The sequence below is a fragment of the Capsicum annuum genome, chromosome 5 (genome assembly GCF_002878395.1).
Source record: "Capsicum annuum cultivar UCD-10X-F1 chromosome 5, UCD10Xv1.1, whole genome shotgun sequence".
Lineage (NCBI taxonomy): Eukaryota > Viridiplantae > Streptophyta > Magnoliopsida > Solanales > Solanaceae > Capsicum > Capsicum annuum.
Window position 1 is genome coordinate 129,756,994 of NC_061115.1, and position 21,660 is coordinate 129,778,653.

The following is a 21,660-nucleotide window of genomic DNA, read 5'->3' on the forward strand; positions in this document are numbered from 1 at the left end:
TAATATGAATAGTTGTTCAAGAATGAATAAGTCTTTAAGTATGGGGTGATAATCTTAGGTGGATTTATGCATCTAAGTGTTATAATCTATTCCTGTTTAGCTTAGTTTAGAGGACTCTCGTGTGCATGATGAGAGAATATTCATATAAATATTAATCTAGTTGTTAAATTACACATTTATAAAGTTTATGGTGTGTTAAAAATAAGTTTGGAATCAAAATTTTCAATTAGAGTTTAAACGAGGAAGCTAGTGTTCTTAGCTTGAGCTATGTATGTTCTAGTTTATCTTGTTTGATTCTATCATGTGTTTTAATTTGTAATTCATGGTGTCTGATGATATAGTGTCACAACCCAAACCAGGGTCTATCTATAATGGGCATCTCAAGTCCCACTTAGATCAGAGACCACCCCCCTGCTCCTAACCAAGTGAACAAAACATCCCTAAGGTTGGATAAATTCCGAACATATAACAAGATAGCATAAGAATAAGCTTAATGATATTTAGATCATGTATATAACCGACAATTGATAACCGGCCAAATAACCTACCAACATTACCAAAGTTCAATACAATCCAACAAAGTCTTCTAACAAAAGAATAAAAAACCAGTCTTGGTTGGGACATGTCCCCAACTCTAACAATGATAATGATAATTTTAATGATAATGAAAACTCTCAATTATAATATAAGATAATAACTAATGAAATGTCTAAGCCTTTTAGATAATAGAGGCTCACCATTTCACCACAACAAATCGATAAACTGAGCCAATCTACCTAACACTGCACAGGAAAAATAGAAGTATCTCCAGTGCTTGCCTCACATAGGGATATAGTGTTCAGAGATGGTTAGTGGGTGAACACTAGAATATAACTCAAGGATAAGGATAACATAATATTATGATCAATAGTTCAAAATAATTCAAAACCAACGCACATGATCAAATGCATATGTATATATATCACATATCTGGATAGGGAATAAGGCTTAACATGAACTTTGAAAACTTTATCCTGGACTGTGTATCTCAACTATCATAACATAAGAAGGCACCAACAGGCTATATGGGCCTAGTTCTCCCCCAGCTGGTAGGGCCCCAGTGCGTGTGGCCGCAAGAACTAGAGGGTATACATATACAATATAAAGGACTCGAACCTCCTAACATATCAAGGTAACACAAATACCAAATAATTTAGTATAATGTGGGGGACTCGAACCTCCCAATCATATGATAATAATAAGGGGGACTCAAACCACCAGGTCATTTAGACCCCCGCATCGGGAATTGTGGTTTCAAGTGTTGGCCCCTCGGAACCTCTACTTTCACGACTTAGATATACAACCCTTTTTAAATACTAATTAAAATAATTATCACACATTTCTGTCCATTGAACTATGACATACATTTAGGAATACATTATTGGTTTCGTCATACCAACTACACTTGCAAGGTAACATCAATCATGCCTAACCAATTATCATCACTTGGGGGAATTCGCGATCTCCTATGTTCAATTCAAAAATCATTATGCTTCATTAGTTTTTCAGCTTTGGCAATACTACTAGAATTTGAGAGCCTAACTTGGTTACTTGTTCTATCATCTCCCCATTAGCTTTAAGCTGCCATTCTAAGTCTGTGGACCTTTTTTAATAAACTCTAAATTAAACTGCAAAAACTGTACTCTGGAGTCTGAGATATAACAATACACAAATAATAAGCATACCTTGAAGGACTACACCTGAAAGTGTAAAACCCGTTGCTCATACTCCCTTCTGAGATACAACCCTTAACTTTCTATATCCCTAATCGTCACCGTACAATAACTTAAACACTGACTAACTTAGAATTTTCAGGAGTATCACCCTACCATGAGTTCATACCATCTGGAGCTTCAACTATTGTTTCTATTAGCTTAGTCTTCAAAGATTCAAAATTAGATTCTAACACTTAAATGGATTGCCCCAAACTTTTAGTGAACTATACTAACCTCCTCCATAGCCTACTAATATCACATCTATAAAATGATATCTTTCTTTAACCATGAGAATTACCATTTCACCAACTTACCCAATATCAACATCCTATAGCCCATAACTTAGCTAGTAAAAACGTCAATTACTATATTACTATCCCCATTCGAACTTATCAACTCAAGGGTACTATCTAAGCTCACACACTTTAAAAAATTATAAATACTACTATCCCATATCACCTTGGGAACACCTTTGAATCACACCCATACCATCATGCTTTATTTCAAATTAATAAACTTAAATTCCTGCATATATTGCTTCAAGCCTACTAATCCAGCTTCATACAATTATCCCCATGGACACATAATCTGCTCAATTTAGATAACACAATCCGCACTTCACTGTTGCTAAATTTTTTGGTTCATACTTCTAACTCTAGATCATATGAAATCATAGGATTCTGTGAATAGATCTGCGGGCACATCTGACTTTGGCTTAGTGCATAATTTTTCATGATCATGAATAAAATATTTCATACTTCATAACTTAAAGCACTGATGGGATATTTTTGAGCCTGTATGTAATCCCATAACTGTCTATGGGGACTGTCTGAGAAAAATCTATTTGTAGGGATTTAACCTTCACTGTTTTTGTTAACTTAAAATAAGGTATAGTTGACATGAATGGATGATGATGAGAATCTACATGAGTTTTTTTAGAGAACCTTTCTATAGAACAATCTGAGAAATGAAAGAAGGGAAATATTTCCTAAAATATCTCGTAGCCTCTTATCCATTAGTGTGGCGCGCTTCACACCTATGCACAAGACTCTACTCGATGCGGCCTTCAGACTTTCTAGGACACTCTAAAACCTTAGTTTCTGATATCATGTTTTTTCATGACCCGAGGCTACCCCCTAGTTATGACAACGGTGCTTACATTTATAAATGACCATAAGCTAACCCATGGGCTGGTGCCTACTGTGAGAACTGAGTAAACTGATAATAAACAACATATGCAGAACAACAACTGAGAATGCCATAATGTTTTAAATCCTAAAACATAAATAAATCATAAATCTGAATGTCTGAAGTTATACTGAAAAGAAAGATAAAATAGATGATAAACTAACTAATTGTATGAATACCTAAAAAACCTCTACTGATTGACTATGGAGTTGATGGGACAAATCCCCAACTCCATAGTCACCCTCATCTAGCAGGTGCTTTAATGAGATATGTGTTACCCTTAACTGGTAGGTAAACAATTTATAAACCTTCAACTGGTAGGTTGATATCTCTAACCTGTGCTGGCTATATAGTTCTGTAACCAAGGGATTGCTACTAAAGGTCACACCCTTAACTAGAAGGTGAGCCCCCATCCCTGGGTTCGCTCGGTGCTAAATCCTACTCCCAACTGAACTGACTCAGATTACTGAATTGATCTAAGTTTGATTGATTATGATAACTAATTGAATGAATAATGCTCATACATATATCAAACCATTCTGAACGATAATGAGACTAGGTAAACAAATAAGTTTCGGATATTCATAACCCCCAACACTGAATAGAAGTATCAATTAGGACATATATAACTTTATAAATCATAATAGGGATCATTGTTCAAAATTCATCTCTTAGGCATTTCATCAAACACAAGAGGGTTATGAGTTAAAGCATGACAATAGTTAAAACATGTGATAATAGCATAATTGAAATATGAAAATCATGGGTTAAGAATTTAACATGCGAATAATCATCATTCAAACGTGTCAAGAGATAGTTGCAACCAAATCATATAGTAAACATGATTCAAAATCAATGTCATATGAGATTCATGGATATAATTCATAATAACATGGGAAAACCATAATTTAAACTTTAAAATGGATTCTTGGACTCCATGAGTGAAAAGGGCCCATGGATGAACATCACACATACCTTAACATTTGATTTCTGGAAGGATTCTTTGATTGGAAACTTAAATTCCTTGATTTATTGTAAAAAGGATTTGAATCTTGTTCTTGGGAATGGATGAGGGTTTTTGACTTATTTACTAATCGCTTAGGGTTAAGAAAGAGGAATTAATGTGTTTAATACTTCATCAAAATATTTTGAAGTGATTAAGGATGGTTTAGGGGTGTGACATGACTTCAACACCCTTGATTTAAGTCAAAATAGAGTGTTTTTAGCACTGGGCAATGACCTAGGTGACACCCAATTAATCACCCAAGCCAAGGTGGGCGATGCCTTACCAATCACCTTGATTTGGCCTGGGCATTGCATGGCTAATCACCCAGCCCTTGGTTGGGCGACGCCTAGCCAATCGCACACCTATTCCAGTATCCTTAGGTGATTGTTAGGCGACGTACACCCTTTTGCATGGCCATAATATTTCTCTCAAGTATTGGATTAAGGAGAAATTGGTATCGTTGGAAAGATAATTTGATTATCTACAATTTGGTGGGTCTTAAGCTTAAAAATTCCACATATATTGAAAGTTGTACACGTTAAAAGTAGACCCTTGTAGAATAGAATACCAATCTTTGGACAAATCAAATGCTCTTAGCTCATCTTTGTTCTAAGTGATTCTTATGAACATCTTTCATGTCGAAAGTATTTCACATACTAGGAAAAAGATCATGACATGTGTATTAAAATTCAAATTATGGGATTAAAGTATACATACATCGGAACAATGGTTTGATTTCTAGCTAAAAAATACGTGGTGTTACTTTATCTCCCCCTTGGAATTATTCATCCTTAAATGATATTGGTTAGGCTGAGAATATTGAACTAAGGCAATTAAGATCACATATTGAACATTTATGACTGGGGACATGATTACATGACTGAGACTAAAACATGGTACATGAATGAACCAATTTCGCGATTACATATAATGACATGAGAATGGTTATAAGACTGAGATAGAAATAAGAGAGTCAACTTATACGTAACCATTACCTCTAGCTATATCTAGTTTCGCGAAGAAAGGATGAGAGGTTTAGGATATGAAAACTCGAGGTATTACCATATCTCTCTCTTGGGATACTTAGTACCCTGAATGATACTAACTTGGATGAAATACTAAGAAAACACTAAGATGATGCACAGGGCACTTACAAACTGAATCATGACTGAATATCTGAATCTGAAACCTGATGCATAGACTGAACTGGATTCACAATTTACATGGATGTAAATAACTATCTCTTGGAATGGCCATATTCATGAAACTTCAGATAGTAAGACTAGATCGGAAGATGGAAAACTATAGAAATTTGTCTGTCTGACTACTAACTGAATTGCTAGCTAAACGAACTGAATTATACTAAAAGCTTATACTCAAATATATATTCCACTTCAAAACTGTACTTCACTTGAGGCTACTTAAAATATTCACATGGGCACTGATAACTCAATCTACTAAAGTTTGAGATGAACAAAATTCTCTCACAATGTTCAAGCCTACTCGAATCTACAAAGTGCACACATAACACTGTAATACTAGTCTGAGTCATGAATTAAACACACCTTGTATTTTCATAACTCCTTATATCATGAATAATTCTTATTACCTCTTTTACAACTACATTCAACCCTTTCTAGGCATTTACTGACGCGTAAAGCATTCATCTACATATATATATGAATATGATATTTAAGCCTATTATCATAACCACATATGTACTTATAAACAAAAACCCATTAAAGCATCTTCCTCATATCCTCCAAACCTCTATCATTAACAACTTCCATGCATTACCCTAAGAAACACACATAAAATTTTAACTAACCATGACATATATCAAAAGCCTTGCCTTAATTATTATTCAACCCTATAGCTTCATGTAAAACAAGCATGAAACAATCTTTCTTAACATAAAACATTTACTCTCTCATATCTAAACAAATTACTCATCATCACATGAGGACCTGAAATATGAAGGGATACTATGCATGAACTTGACACTAAACTAAGGTCTGAGGAATAGAGTATCAACTGTATGAATTCATTATAGAGATAAAAATTGAAGGCATATATGATATAATCTGAATTTCATTGGCTATTAAGAGTGCACCATGAGTTATGGGAACTGAGCATATTGTAAGGCATGAGTACATGAGTCATGAGCTGCATGAACTAAGTTTGGAGTTCATAAGTTCATGGAACATGATTCCTACTACTGAGGGAACTGGAACTCCTCATACTAGGATCTAAAAGCGTACATAATTTGCTACAAGGTTAATGAATATGAGCTATGATCATAGAGCTGACTTGTAAGGCATAAGTAGATATCGTGATGAATGAAATACAAAAGTTTGCGCTGAGCTAAGAATGGGTCAGCATCTTTCTCCCTTTCTAATATTCTACAATACATTGGCATTACTACTAGAATTTGAGAGCCTGACTTGATTACTAGTTCTATTATCCCCATCTTAGCTTTAAGCCATCATTCTAAGTCTGTGGATACTTTTTAATAAACTCTACACTAAATTGCAAGCACTTTACTCTATAGTATGAGATATAATAAAACACAATTAATAAACTTACCTTGAAGGACTACACCTGAAAGTGTAAAACCCATTGCTCGTACTCTCTTCTGAGATACAACTCTTAAATTTCTATAGCCCCAATAGTTATTATACAATAACTTAAACATTGATTAACTTAGAATTATTAGGCATACCACCCTATGTAATACCCCGTATTTATCTAGCATAAATTAACTCTCAATCCATGAGTTATTCTATATAATATTTTTGAAATGCTTAATATTTTTCAGTTTAGAGCCTGCCATTGTGTAGGAAATTCAATTAGCTTTTCAATGATATAAAATTCATACAAATTCGATACCTAGGTAAAGAGTTAGAGCTATTTTTGTAAGAAAGTGTACCACCTGAAACGTCAGCGCGTCGCGGAGCCAAGCCAAATGACAATTGTTACTTTCCAGTGTTCCATCGCGGAACCACCATATCACGCTGATGTCCCAGTTCCCAGTTCCCAGTTATTAGTTTCTAGTAAGGGACTGTGATTGTGCTGCGTCGTGCCACAGGCCAAATTCTCAGATGTCAATTTCTAGTGACATGGGGCGATAGCGCCGTGTCGGGCTAAAGAGTGATTTCAAAATTTTTTGACAAAAATCCAAAGTTTCATCTAGGCTTAAATGAGTCCTTTTCCATGATTTTATTACATCCAGATATGGGATTAAATCCCTAAAAATGTTTTAAGTCTTTCATTATTTAATTTTTCCCTAAAATCAAGAGCTTTCTCTCTACAATACAAAACCTGAACTTCAAGAAACTAAGAGCAATCTTAAGAAATACTCTAAGAACCTTCAAAAACTCTTATTCTAAGGTATGTTATGTGTTCATTCATGGGTTCCTTTCACCCATGAAGTCAAAGATCCCTTTTTAAACATAAAAGATCTTATATTCATAATTTTTATGTTTGAATTAGATTGAATTCATGTTCATGATATTAGTTGGGTTTCAATCCATGAATTGATAGCAAGTTTTATGAAAATTGAATAGCGTGTGTGATGAATATGTTATTATCTTGATAAACCCTCGAATTTACAAATTGATTAATGTATCATGATGTTTATATATTGGCCATTATCATGTAAATAATCCATGCTCCCCAAGTGTTTGCTAAATTTCCTATGTGAAGTAAATAGTGGAATCATGACATGTTAGAATGCGTTCCCAATCATGTACAAGCTTATGCCCTACAAGTGTTTGTTGAAATGCTTATGTGATTTGATTAGTGAAAGCATGACATGTTTTATGTGATCCCATTCATACACAAGTTCATGTATATTAAGTGAGTACATTGTTAGCAAGCACGTATTGTTATGCTTTTATGATCATGTTATGTCTTTCTTTTTATGCTATCGAATCCTGGGGGTATTTAATATCGACAATCTAGCTGTTTACCTAGAGGCAGTATTAGTTACAAAATAGGATCCAATCATGTCACGATTAGTAGAACCTAGTCAGTTACAGAACTCAAGAAAACTTAGTAATCTTAGTATCAGTCCAGTCTGGTTCATTATAATCAGTTTAGTGTCTTTTAGTAGGGAGTAGGATTCATCACCGAGTGAGCCTAGGGATGGGGGCTTACCCATTAGTTAGGACTGGGTTGCTAGAAATAATCCCTAAGTTCCTAAACGATGTAGCCAGCGTAGGTTATGAGATGTTACCCATTAGATAATACTGACATACTCAGGGATCACCCCCTAGTTTAGGATTGATCTTAAGGGTCACTCGTTAGATAGCACTGACTCCACAACAAATGTTAGAACCCGTGGCACAGTATTAGCACCCTTCAAATTAGGGTTACAGATTAGACCCCAACTCAGTTATCTTATCTTACTTAGGGCATGTCAATTAGATGATTACATCCCACAGTTTTAGTTTAGTATTAAGTTTAGAACTTCGTTCTTTTTATAGAATCAGGACTATCAAACACAATTAATTAGTATCAGTAAATCAGTTATCGATAACTTTAGATATTAGTTACTCAGTTATCAGAACTTAGTGCTCAGTTTAAAAAAAGCTCAGTTACAGTCTATACTTATATATACAATATTGTATACTTTTTGATTTCCATAGTATTAGTTATCTATGTACTCTTATATCCAGTTACTCTATATTATTTAGTTAGTTATTGTTCGTGTGTATGAACCCTTGCATTCAGCCTTACCTCATCTAGCATACCAGTACATTCTACGTATTGACGCATACCCTTTTTTATGCTATGATGTCTCATATCATAGGTTCGGATGCTCAAGATCCCAAACGCATCTAGACAGATCCAGTCAGTAGTTGCAGATTTAGTAGTGAGTCCTCATCTATTGAGGATATAATTTATTTTAGTTTATCAGTAGTTCAGTAGTTGGAGTTAGTTGGGGGCTTGTCCCATCAACTCCATATTCAGATAGTTCAGTTAGAGGCTTTCAGACTAGACCAACTCAGATAGTATTTAGATTTTAGATATTTTTACCAGATTTTATTATTTATCAATATTTTAGATTTTGAACCTTTTGGCAATTTAGCCTAATTCCACATTTATTTCAGTATTACTATTTAGTTCTCACAGCAGAATCTATCATGGGTTAGCTTGTGGTCCTTTGGGGTCATAAGCACCGTGCAATGCCTAGCATGTATTCTCGGGGCATTACAAACTTGGTATTAGAGACTTAGGTTCAACAGAGTCCCAGGGAGTCTGAAAGATACATTTTGTAGAGTCTTATGCATGGGTGTGTAGCATGCCACTCTTATGGACAAGAGGCTATGAGATATTTTTTGGAAAAGTTTCCATTCTTTCAATATTCATGTTATGCAAGTGAGAATGAGCTCAAGATAAATTCTCAGTCTAATCTTTTTGTTCCTTTTGATTGCAGAATATGCCTCCCAAAAAGATTAATGAAAGAAGAATTAGAAATCAGCCAGCCCCTTCACCCATTCAGGCAGATCCCCTAAATTAGCACGTCTTCCATGCAGAATTCAAATATGCATTCACCACTTTAGTCAATTCAGTAGTTTCTCAACACAACCTATAGGCTGTTGTCCTATTTAGTATTAGGGTTCATACTTAACAGATGAAAGAAGAGAAGCATAGGAAGAAAGATAGAAAGAGCAAGAGAGTCAGAATAAGTAGTGTTAGGCCAAGGTCAAAGGGTAGTAACCATTTCTAGTTCTATCAAAAATTCTCAACCCCAGTTCTGCCTTTAGTCAGAGCACCAGTCCCTAAGTCTAAGAATAACAGTCGGCATGGAGCACAAGGCTTTAAGTCACTAGGTAGTGGGAAGGGTGTTCGTACTAATCCACTTTGCGAAGAATGCGGTAAGAACCATAAGAGAGTGTGTAGAGTTGGTAGTGATATTTGTTTTGGGTATGGCAAGCCAGACCATAGAGTCAGGGATTGTCTTTAATTAGGTTCATAGGGTCAGTATAATTATCTTTCAGCTTAGTACGATCGCCTGAATCAGCAGGGTGCCATTTCTAGTATTGCCAGTAGGCAATTCCCAAATAGAATTTATGCACTTCAGTCCAGACAAGATCAGGAAATTTCTCCTGACACGGTCACTGGTACATTACATATCTTCCATTTACATATTCATGCATTATTAGGTCCATGAGTTTCTCTATCTTCTGTAACTCCTTGCACAGCAGTCAACTTTAGGTCAGACTAGAAATCTTAACAGAATCTTTCTTAGTGCCTACCCAGTAGGTAAATCTATTCTAGCCAGACGAGTATACAGAAGTTACTTGGTTATAGTATTTTAGAAATCCCTTCAGTTGAGTTCAGTAATAGAGTCATTCAGTTTCAGTTTCTTGATGAACCAGTCCTTGAATGAAGGGGTAGTACCTCAGTTTCAATTTATTTAAGTTTGAATCTCTAGATTGAACTAGTAGAAAGAGAAGTTGAGAATTCTAAGTTAGTCAATATTGAGGTTTCTATATGGTGATTTTTGGGGCAATAGAAAACTAAGAATCATATATCAGAAGGAAGTACTAGTAGTGGACTTTACATTATTAGAAGTAGTCCTTCAGAATGAGTTTAGTGTTTATGAGCATTGTCATATCTCAGACTCTAGAGCAAAGTGGTTTTAGTTTGATTTAGAGTTTATTAAGAGGTTCACAGACTTAGAATAATGGTTTTAAGCTAAGGGGAAGATGGTAGAACAAGTAACCAAGTCAGAATTTCAAATTTTAGTAGTAATATCAGTATGTGTAGAGAAGTAGTGGGGGAGGTTGATGCCTAACTCGTCCTTAACTCAGTGCAAAGTTTTGCACTTCAGCTATCATGATATCTACTCACGAAGTACATGTCAGCTCTATGATTATAGCTCGTATTCAAGCATATTAACAAAAATCATGTATGCTTAAAGTTCCTAGTATGAATAGTTCCAGTTCACTCAGTGTTATGAATTATGTTCCAAGAATATAGAAACTCTAAACTCAGGTCATACAGCCTGTGACTCATTACTCATGTACTTATGCTTTACAGTATGCTCAGTTCCTATGACTCTTTCGACACTTCTAATGATTATCTAAATTTAGATTTAATCATGTATATCCTCATTTTAGATTTCTTGTTAAAATCCAGGGTGTTGATGTTCTATTCCTTAGGCCTCAGTTAAATGCCAAGTTTAGTATAGTGTCCATTCATGCTTCAGGTCCCCATGTTTTAACCTTCAATGAACTCTCCTTATGAAATGATGTAGTGATGAGCAATTGCATAGAAGGGAGAGAGTAAATGTTTTATGTTAAGAAAGATTGTTGTATGCTAGTTTTACACGAGGCTGTAGTTATGAAGTTAGGCTTGAATGTTATGATGATGTGTAAGGGGCTAAATGCATTTTGGAGATTTAAGTAGGCTTAACATTATGAGAGAATTTAGTCTAGATCAGACCTTAGTAGGTAGAGTTATTGGTGCCAATATTTTAGAATTTTAGCCATGTTGTGATTTCTTATTCAGATGTCTCATTCAGACTATGCGATGATTTCCTTGCCCCCTAAAGTCAGTAGAACTTTATAGACAGAGTGTCAAGAAATGCTCTAGTTGAGTATAAGTTTTCAGTATGAGTTAGTCTGTAAAGCAAGGAATTCAGTTTAGTAGTAAGGTAGACAAGTTCATGTGGTTTCCCTTCTTTCTGCCTAGTCTCCCTATCCAAAGTCTCCTGAATATGCCCATTCCAAGATGGATCATCCTAGTAGTTATGAGTTTAGCCCAGTTCATGTGTCATGCCTCAGTTTTAGACCCCAAATACTTAGTTATAATTTAGTTCGTAGGTGCCTTATACATCGTCTCAGCTTTTCCTCAGCAACTCAGCCAAGTCATCATTCTTCGAGGGACATAATATCCCTAAGGTGGAGATGCTTTATAGCCCCTGAGCTTTTATGTCCTAAACCTTTCAGTTTTTCTTCACGTAATGAATCCAGTTTGGTGTAATGGGTACTCATAAGTTGACCCTCTCATTCCAATATTAGCCATATGACTATTCCCAAGTTAGGGCATGTAATGAAGGGTTCAGTTCCGTTCATGATAGTCAGTCCATGTATCATATTTTAGACTCAGTCATGTTCTCATGTTCCCATTCATACATGTTTAATAAATAATCTTAGGTTCATTAGTATTCTCGGCTTAAGGCGACAGTCTTTCTTAGAGTTACTCAGTTCTATAATCTAGTTATAGTTATAAACTTAGTATCCATTACCGTTGCATATTCAGTCATGCATTCATTAATTATTTCAGCCATGTACTCCTGTATCAGATATGCATGTTCAGTATGAAACTCATCTTATCAGTAACTCCAGTCATCTATTTGATGCATTAGATATGTATGTTCAGTATAAGAACTCAACTTGTCAATAGTTTGATCATGTTTCAGCATGCATGTTCAGTGTGTAAACCTAGTCTATTAGTGTTCCTCAGCTTAATCAGTCTCATTTTAGGATCAATGTTCCAAAGGGGGAGATATTGTAATGCCTCATATTTCCCTAGCTTAAATTAACTCTCAGTCTATGAGTTATTATATATAAATTTTTTGAAATTCTCAGTATTTTGTAGTTTAAAGCCTGCCATTGCTTAGGAAATTCAATTAGCTTTCCAACATTATAAAATTAGCCCAAATCTGAAACTCGGGTGAAGAGTTAGAGCCATTTTTGTAAGACAGTGTACCACCTAGAACATCAGCGCTTCGCGGAGCCAAGCCAAATGGCAATTGTCACTTTCCAGTATTTCGTTACGATACCACCACATTGTGCCGATGTCCCAGTTCCCAGTTATCAGTTTCCAGTGAGGGACCGTAACTATGCCGTGTCGCGCCATATGCCAAATTCTCAAATGTCAATTTCGAGTGACATGGCGGCGTCGCGCCAGGTTGTAGTTTCAAAATTTTTTGATGAAAACCCAAAGTTTCGTCTAGGGTTGAATTGGTCTTTTCCTATGATTTTATTACGTCTAGATATGGGATTAAATCCCTAAAAACATTTTAAGTCATTCGTTATTCAATTTGTTTCCCAAAATAAAGAGTTCTCTCTACAATATAAAACCCTAACTTCAAGAAACCAAGAGCAATTTCAAGAAATCCTCCAAAAACCTTCAATAACTCTTCTTCTCAGGTATGTTAGGTGTTCATTCATGGGTCCTTTTTACCCATGAAGTCCAAGAACCCTTTTTAAACATACAAGATCTCAAATTCATGATTTATATATTTGAATTAGATTGAGTTAATGTTTATGATATTAGTTGGGTTTCTATCTAGAATTAAGTGCAAGTTTCATGAAAATTGAATAGCATGTGTGATGAATATGTGATTATCTTGATAAACCCTTGAATTTAAAAATTGATTAATGTATCATAATGTTCAAGTGTTGACCATTATCATGTAAATAATCCATGCTCCCCAAGTGTTTGCTAAATTGCCTATGTGAAGTAAATAGTGGAATCATGACATGTTATTATATGGTCCCAATCATGTACAAACAAATGCCCTACAAGTGTTTGATGAAATGCTTTTGTGATTTGACTAGTAAAAGCATGACATGTTATTATGGATCCCATTCATGCACAAGTTCATGTATATCAAGTGTTTGACAAAATGTCTAAATGAATGCATTGTTAGCAAGCACGTATTGTTATACCTTTATGATCATGTTATGTATTTCTTTCTATGCTATCAAATTTTGGGGGTATTTAATACCCGACAATCTAGCTATTTACCTAGAGGCAGTGTTAGATACAGAATAGTATCAGTTATGTCATGATCAATAGAAATCAGTCAGTTACAGAACTCAGAAAAACTCAATAAACTCAATATCAATCTAGTCCAGTTCAGTATAATCAGTTCAGTGTCTTTTAGTTCAGAGTAGGATTCAGTATCGAGCGATCCTAGGGATGGGGGATTACCCGTTAGTTAGGATTGGGTTCCTAGAAACAATCCCTAAGTTCCAAAACTATATAGCCAGGGTAGGTTTTGAGATGTCACCTATTAGATAGGACTGGCATACTAAGGGATCACCCGCTAGTTTAGGACTGATCTCAGGGGTCACCCATTAGATAAGACTGACTCCACAACAGATATTAGTACCTGTGGCATGATATTAGCACCCTTTTAATTAGGTTTACAAATTGGACCCCAACTCAGTTATCTTATTTTATTTTGGGCATGTCGGTTAGATGATTACCTTTCACAGTTTCAGTTTTAGTCTTCAGTTTAGAACTCAGTTCCTTTTATTGAATTAGGACTGTCAGACACCATCAATCAGTATCAGTAAATTAGTTATCATTAACTTCAGATATCAATTATTTAGTTATCAGAACTCAGTGCTCAACTGAAAAAAAGCTTAGTTATAGTCTATACGTATATGTACAATATTACATACTTAGTGATTTTCATAGTATCAGTTATCCACATACTCTTATATTGAGTTACTCTATATCATTCAATCAGTTATTGTTCATGCATATGAACCCTTACATTCAGCCTTACCTAGTATACCAGTACATTCCATGTACTGACGCATACTCTTTCTTTGCGCTATGATGTCTTATATCATAGGTTCAGATGCTCAAGATGCCGACCACATTTAGACAAATCCAATCAATAGTTGCAGATTTAGTACTGAGTCCTCATCTATGGGGGATATGATTTATTTCAGTTTATCAGTGGTTCAGTAATTGGAGTTAGTTGGGGGTTTGTCCCATCAACTCCATATTCAGGCAGTTTAGTTAGAGGCTTTCAGACCAGACCAGTTCAGACAGTGTTTAGTTGTCAGATATTTTTAACAGATATTATTATTTATCAGTATTTTAGATTTTAAACCATATGGAAATCTAGCCTAATTCCATATTTATTTCAGTATCACTATTCAGTTCTCACAGCAGAATCTATCATGGGTTAGCTTGTGGTCTTTCGGGGTTGTAAACACTGTGTGACTCCTAGGGTGTACTCTTGGGGAATTACACCCTACCATGAGTTCACACCATATAGAGCTTCAACTCTTCTTTTTATTAGCTTAGTCTTTAAAGATTCAAACTTAGATTCTAACACATAACATGGATAACCCCAAATCTTTAGTGAACCATACTAACCTCCTTCATAGCCTACTAATATCACATATCTAAACTTATCTTTCTTTAAACCATGAGAATTACCATTATAACAACTTACACAATATCAACATCTTATAGCCCATAACTTAGCTGGTAAGAACGTCAATTACTACATTACTATCCCCATTTGAACCTATCAACTCAAGGGTACTATCTAAGCACACACACTTTAAAAACTTATAAATACTACAATCCCATATCACCTTAGGCACACCTCTGAATCACACCCATACCATCATGCTTGATTTTAAATTAATAAACTTAAATTCCAGAATATACTGCTTTAAGGCAGAGTTGACATGAATAGAGCATGATGAGAATCTACATGAGTTTCTTAGAGAACCTTTCTATAGCACGATCTGAGATATGCAAGAGGGGAGATATTTCCTAAAATGTCTTGTAACTTCTCATCCATAAGTGTGGCATGCTTCACACCCATGAACAGTACTCTACTCAATGCGTACTTCAGACTTCCTAGGACACTTTAAAACCTTAGTCTCTAACACCAATTTTTTTCACGACTCGAGGCTACCCCCTAGTTGCGACAATGGTGCTTATGGTCATAAGTTACCACAAGCTAACCCATGAGCTGGTACCTTCTATGAGCTCTGAGTAAACTAATAATAAATAATATATGTAGAACAAAAACTGATAATGCCATAAGATTTTAAATCCTAAAACACAACTAAATCATAAATCTAAACATCTGAAGTTATACTAAAAAGATTGATAAAACTAATGATAAACTGACTAACTGTCTGAATGTCTTAAAAGCCTTTACTAACTGACTGTGGAGTTGATGGGAAAACCCCCAACTAAATCTGACTCAATGAAAATACTAAACTACTAAGATAAACTAAAATGACAAAATCATGTCCTTGATAGATGAAGACTCACCACAACTGCTGCTGCTGATAAGCTGAACTGTCTAAGTGCGGTCGAGAAACTGAGCATCTGATCTTATGATATAAGCCATCATAGTACAAAGAAAAGTATGCAGTCAGTACTTTGAATATACTGGTATATGAGATGGGGTTAGGCTATAATGCATGGGTTAATTGTACATGAAGTAATAACTGGTTGAATAGCATGAGATAACTGAGTGTCCATGCATGAGAACTAAAATACTTAGGATGCAAGACCAAGCATATAATATTTTCTGAAATAATCTCTAAAACTAAAATACTAAAATTTGATAACTGAATATCTGGAAGTCTATATGTTATGGTCAAGAAAAACTGAATTGAATTCTATACTGATTACTGAACTGAAACTATGAGAGGTATCATCTAATCGATATGCCCTAATATGAGCAAATTAGGGTCCAACCTGTAACCCCAGTTGGAAGGGTGTCAGTACTATGACACGGGTACTAACAATGGCTGTGACTCACTCTCATCTGGTAGTTTCTCTAATAAGATATGTGTTACCCTCAACTGGTAGGTAAACAATTTATCAACCTTCAACTGGCAGGTTGATATCTCTAACCTACATTGCCTACATAGTTCTATAACCTAGGGATTGCTACTAAAGGTCAAACCCTCAACTGGCAGGTGAGCCCCCATCCTTGATTTCATCGATGCTAAATCCTACTCTCAATTGAACTACTTCAAATTACAGAACTAATAAAAGTTAACTGATTATGATAATTGACTAAATGAATAATGCTCATACATATATAAAACCATTCTGAAAGATACTAAGACTAAGTAAACAACTTAGTTTTGGGTATTCATAACCCCAACAATGAATAAAAGTATCAATAAAGACATATATAGGTTTACAAATCATAATAGGGATTATTGTTCAAAATTTATTTCTTAGCAATTTCATCAAACACAAGAGGGTCATAAGTTAAAATATTAGAATAGTTAAAACATGTGATAATAGCATAATTGAAATATTAAAATCATGGGTTAAGATGTAACATGGGAATAATTATCATTCAAACATGTCAACGGATAGTAGCAACAAAATCACATGGTAAACATGATTCGAAATCAAAGTCATATGAGCTTCATGGATATAACTCATAATTGCATGTATAAACTATAATTTAAACTTAAAAATAGATTCTTGGACTCCATGGGTGAAAGGGTCCCATGAATGAACATCACGCATACCTTAACAACTGATTTTTTGAAGGATTCTTGGATTGGAAACTTGAATTCCTTAATTTCTTGTGAAAAAGGATTGAATTTTTTCTTGGGAATGATGGAGGGTTTTTGACTTGTTTACTAATTGCTTAGGGTTAAGAGAGAGGATTTAATGTGTTTAATACTTTATCAAAATGTTTTGAAGTGATTAGGGATGGTTTAGGGGTGTGAAATAACTTTAACACCCTTGATTTGAGTCAAAACAGATTATTTGTTGCACTAGGCAATGGCCTAGGTGATGCCCAGTCAATAACCTAATCTAAGGAGGGTGATGCCTTGCCAATCTCCTAGCCTTGGGCTTGGAGACACATGGTTAATTGTCTAGCCCTTGTTAGGCAATGCCTAGCCCATCGCACACCTATTCCAATAACCTTAGGCAATTGTTAGGTGACACATACTTCTTTGTATGTCCATTACTTTTCGTTCAGGTTTCGGATTAAGGCAAAATTGGTATTATTGGAAAGATAATTTGATTATCTACAATTTGGTGGGTGTTAATCTGAAAAATTCCACATATATCAAAAGTTATACACATTCAAAGTAGACCCTTATAGAATCTAATACCAAACTTTGGATGAATCAAATGCTCTTAGCTCAACTTTGTTCTAAGTGATTCTTATAAACATCTTTCACGTCAAAAATACTTCACACACTAGGATAAATATCATGACACATGTATTAAAATACAAATCATAGGATTAAAATTTACACACGTGGGAATAATAGTTCAATTTCTCGCTTGAAAATATGGGGTGTTACATCTTGAGATATAAGAGGTAAAGGGTGAAATTCTTCTACTCGTCGAAAAACTGTAGAAGCTACATAACTTATTGATTCTGCATGTAAGGTATCAGGCAGGTTCAACAATGCATGATACACCTACGGAGAAGACAGGGGTAACACAATCCTAGTGTTTACTTATAACTGATTACAACTGAAGTTGATATTTGCTACTAGTTCTATATTAATACTCAAAGACCCTGTATTTACTTTTCTAGTTCTGTCTATTGATTACAACAACTGAGATCCACGATTCCACGTATTCTCCTAGGATTTGACCAAAACCTTTATTGGGTTACCATATTTTGTAGCGATCGTATCATCTTCTGAGAGGAGGTGTAGCTTAGACGTTAGTAAATTTTGGAATCATCGCTGAGGAATACGATGCTGATTTGTGTTTTAAAGTTGTTGTAGTTTTTGGATTTTCTTTTTTGTTTTTGTTTTTAGTTGGTATACACCGGTGTATGCCTAGCATATGAAATAGAGATAATCCCTTAATCCCAGTGAATCTGAATCCAGAGAGGATCATACAAACACCTAGTAAGAGGTAGAATAAAAAAGAAATAAAAATCCTAAAGAGGTTCCTGATGTTGAAATTCTCCCTTCTCTTAAAGAAGTACATGATATAGGTGATTGGCATACCAGTGAGCTTTTAGATCAAGCTAAAAATGAGAGAAGGGCAATGGAAAAATCTTAGTGGGTAGCTCGGGAGGCAAAACTAGCTGAGAAAAGAGAAGAAGCAAACCACAAAGCTTTACTTGGTAGAAATCAGAACAGAGCTAGAGGTTCCCATATTTAAGTCATCCCAACATATCAGTATGTGCAACCATATATAGATAATGAATAATATTTTGGATATGTAGAGCTAGTAAAGACTGGAGCTATTATTCCATCTATTTTACCCCAGGCATTAAGTTTGACATAATGAGCTCAATGATCAATCTCATAAATTTGAAAGATGTATTTGCGAGTTTGCCTGCAGATGATGCAAATATGCACCTTGCAAATTTTATTGGGATCTGCAGTTCATATACTATTCCAAGGATGCATTAGGAAGCTCTTGGACTGAGGCTGTTCCCCTTCTCACTCACAACAGAAATATCTCTATGGTTAGGGGAACTACCAATAGGCTCTATCACTACATGGAATGAGTTGTGCAGGAAATTATTGAACTGGTTATTTCCTCTATCCAGGATATTGCAACTCAAGGAAGAGATTTATTATTTCAGTACATACATACAGAGTCTATGTACAAAGCATGGTTTAAGGTTCAAGAAAAAGCTGAGTATATTTCCCAACCATCGGATGTTTGGGATGAGGTTATTCAAGATATTTTATAGAGCCTTGACCATTAATTCTATGGACATAGTAGACACCATCTCTGGGGTATTTTTTATAAGACTACGCTGAGAAATAACTTTGAAGATGATAGATTAGATCTCACTCACTAATCAAGGGTGGGAACTTAGGAGGCTGAGATGGGATTTGGCATATATGCTATTGGAGCCTCCTGTGACCAAAAAGTAGATGATGATTCAGTAGCATAAAAAATTATGCTACTTATAACTGATCTAGGGGTACTAGCAAAGTAACTTGCAATTTGAGAAAGTGAACGAAGTAGCAATATAGGGTTCAACATCCAAATCTTATGAGTAAGAATTAATGGAGGAAGCAAATTATTTAGATAATTAGTTGGTAGGTTTTTGAACCCAAGGAAGAGGGAACCAATGTTGAAACTACTATGATAGATACAGAGATCATCTTAGAGAGCCAGATGGTGACTGAAGGAAAAAAGATAACTATAAAGAAATGGGAGATAGGTACGTTCCACCTGGTAGAAAAGGTACAAAATATAGAATAGAAGGGATGCTGACTAAGCTTGTTTAGGGTAAAAAAAATAAAGAGATATGGCTTAAGAAAATTAAGGTCGACATTTTAAGGTTAACCCAAAAGGCCAAATCTCATGTGAAATACCCTGGGTTTGGATCCTTAGAAAATTTCCTGGACTTCTGGATTCTGGACGTCATACGACCTGTGGATACAAGTCGTATGATGGGGTATGTTTCCTATGCTTATGGTCATATGCTAACTAGTGTTGGTTGGTGGGTTGGATGGGTTTCTGGAATGGGTAAGACTTAAAGGGTACGAGTCATATGGTTGGATACGAGTTCCATGGTTTGGGTTTTTTCCTTACTTTATCTGAGACTTGGTAACTTAACTTGGATTGATGTACGAGTGGCTCACTATGAGATGTAATCTAGGGTACGAGTCATACCATTGACGCTTATGGTAGGCAGTGTTCAAAATTTCTTTGGTTCTATTCTACTAAGGATATGATTTGGGGGTACTAATTGTATGGTTGGGTATGACTTGGGTTGGGTAAGTCGTATAGTGGATAGTGTTGGGTCCAAGGGTGGGGCCTATGGTACGAGTGGTGGGTACAATTCATATTGAAAGGTACAACTGATATTGGTATTCATACCATCTGACGGGAATTTTAAGTAGTTAAGTTGGGGGTAATCTGGACATTTCTCCACTTAACCACTTAAGGCCCCACAACTTACATCTATATTGGGATATTATTTACCCTGATATTCTACCTTAAAACACTTAGAAATAATCTCTAATTCTCTCTAAGGCTCTTGGGTGAAGAAAGGCTAGGGTTTCATCTAGAGGATCAATTTGGGCCTTGTAGGAGTGATTTCTCTCCATCATCTTTGAAATCTAAGGCATGCACTCACCCCTCATTGTTAGTATCAACCGAAGGCATGTTTTATCCAATATTTTCATGGAATGATTATTGTATGGTTTTGGGTTTTCAAATATATGTTAGGGTTTTGGTATTAAATGCTTGGTTATGCTTTTCCCATGTTTTAATTATGTAATCATTCTTTAATGGTGGCTTGGACAATTGGTTGTATGGGAATGGTAAATTGGTAATTGGAATTAGTTTTGGTAACATTATGCCCCTAACATATTTGAGAAAATGCCTATTATAACGCTTTTAATACACTATTGGACTTTTTATGGAACTATTGCATGGTATGGTTTGGTAGTGGAACCCTAAGTGGAATAAATCGTTTGGAATAGTTAAATGCTAAGGTTTTGTGGTCATGGTTATGATTAATTATACTTCTTTGTGGGATACAAGGGAATCCCATAAGTAAGCATATTATTGAACAACTTGCGGGGTACATGGGATTCCTTAAATCAAGTATAATAAAAGACCACTTGTGGGGTATACGGGATTCCCCCAAGTTTACTTGATAATGTAATCTGTGGGTACATGGAAATCCCTTTACATAAAAAGATTGGCTAAGCACATTGCTTGCAAGCTATAGTCGGTATGAAGATAGCACTACTTATAACCTTGGTTAATAATAATGGTATAATGGTTTGGTTGGATGGTAATGGTTTTAATTAGGCAATAATGGTGGGGGTGATAGCTAATCGTGAAGGTGTGAGTCCAATGGGCCAACACTGTAAAATCATGTTTGTCGATATGAGGGTTAGTCATAGCGACTATATATGATACTATGAGGTGCATGAGAATCCTCTAAGTACACTATAGATATGTATCATAAAGAGTGAAGGGTACTCGGTAATCCCCTACACT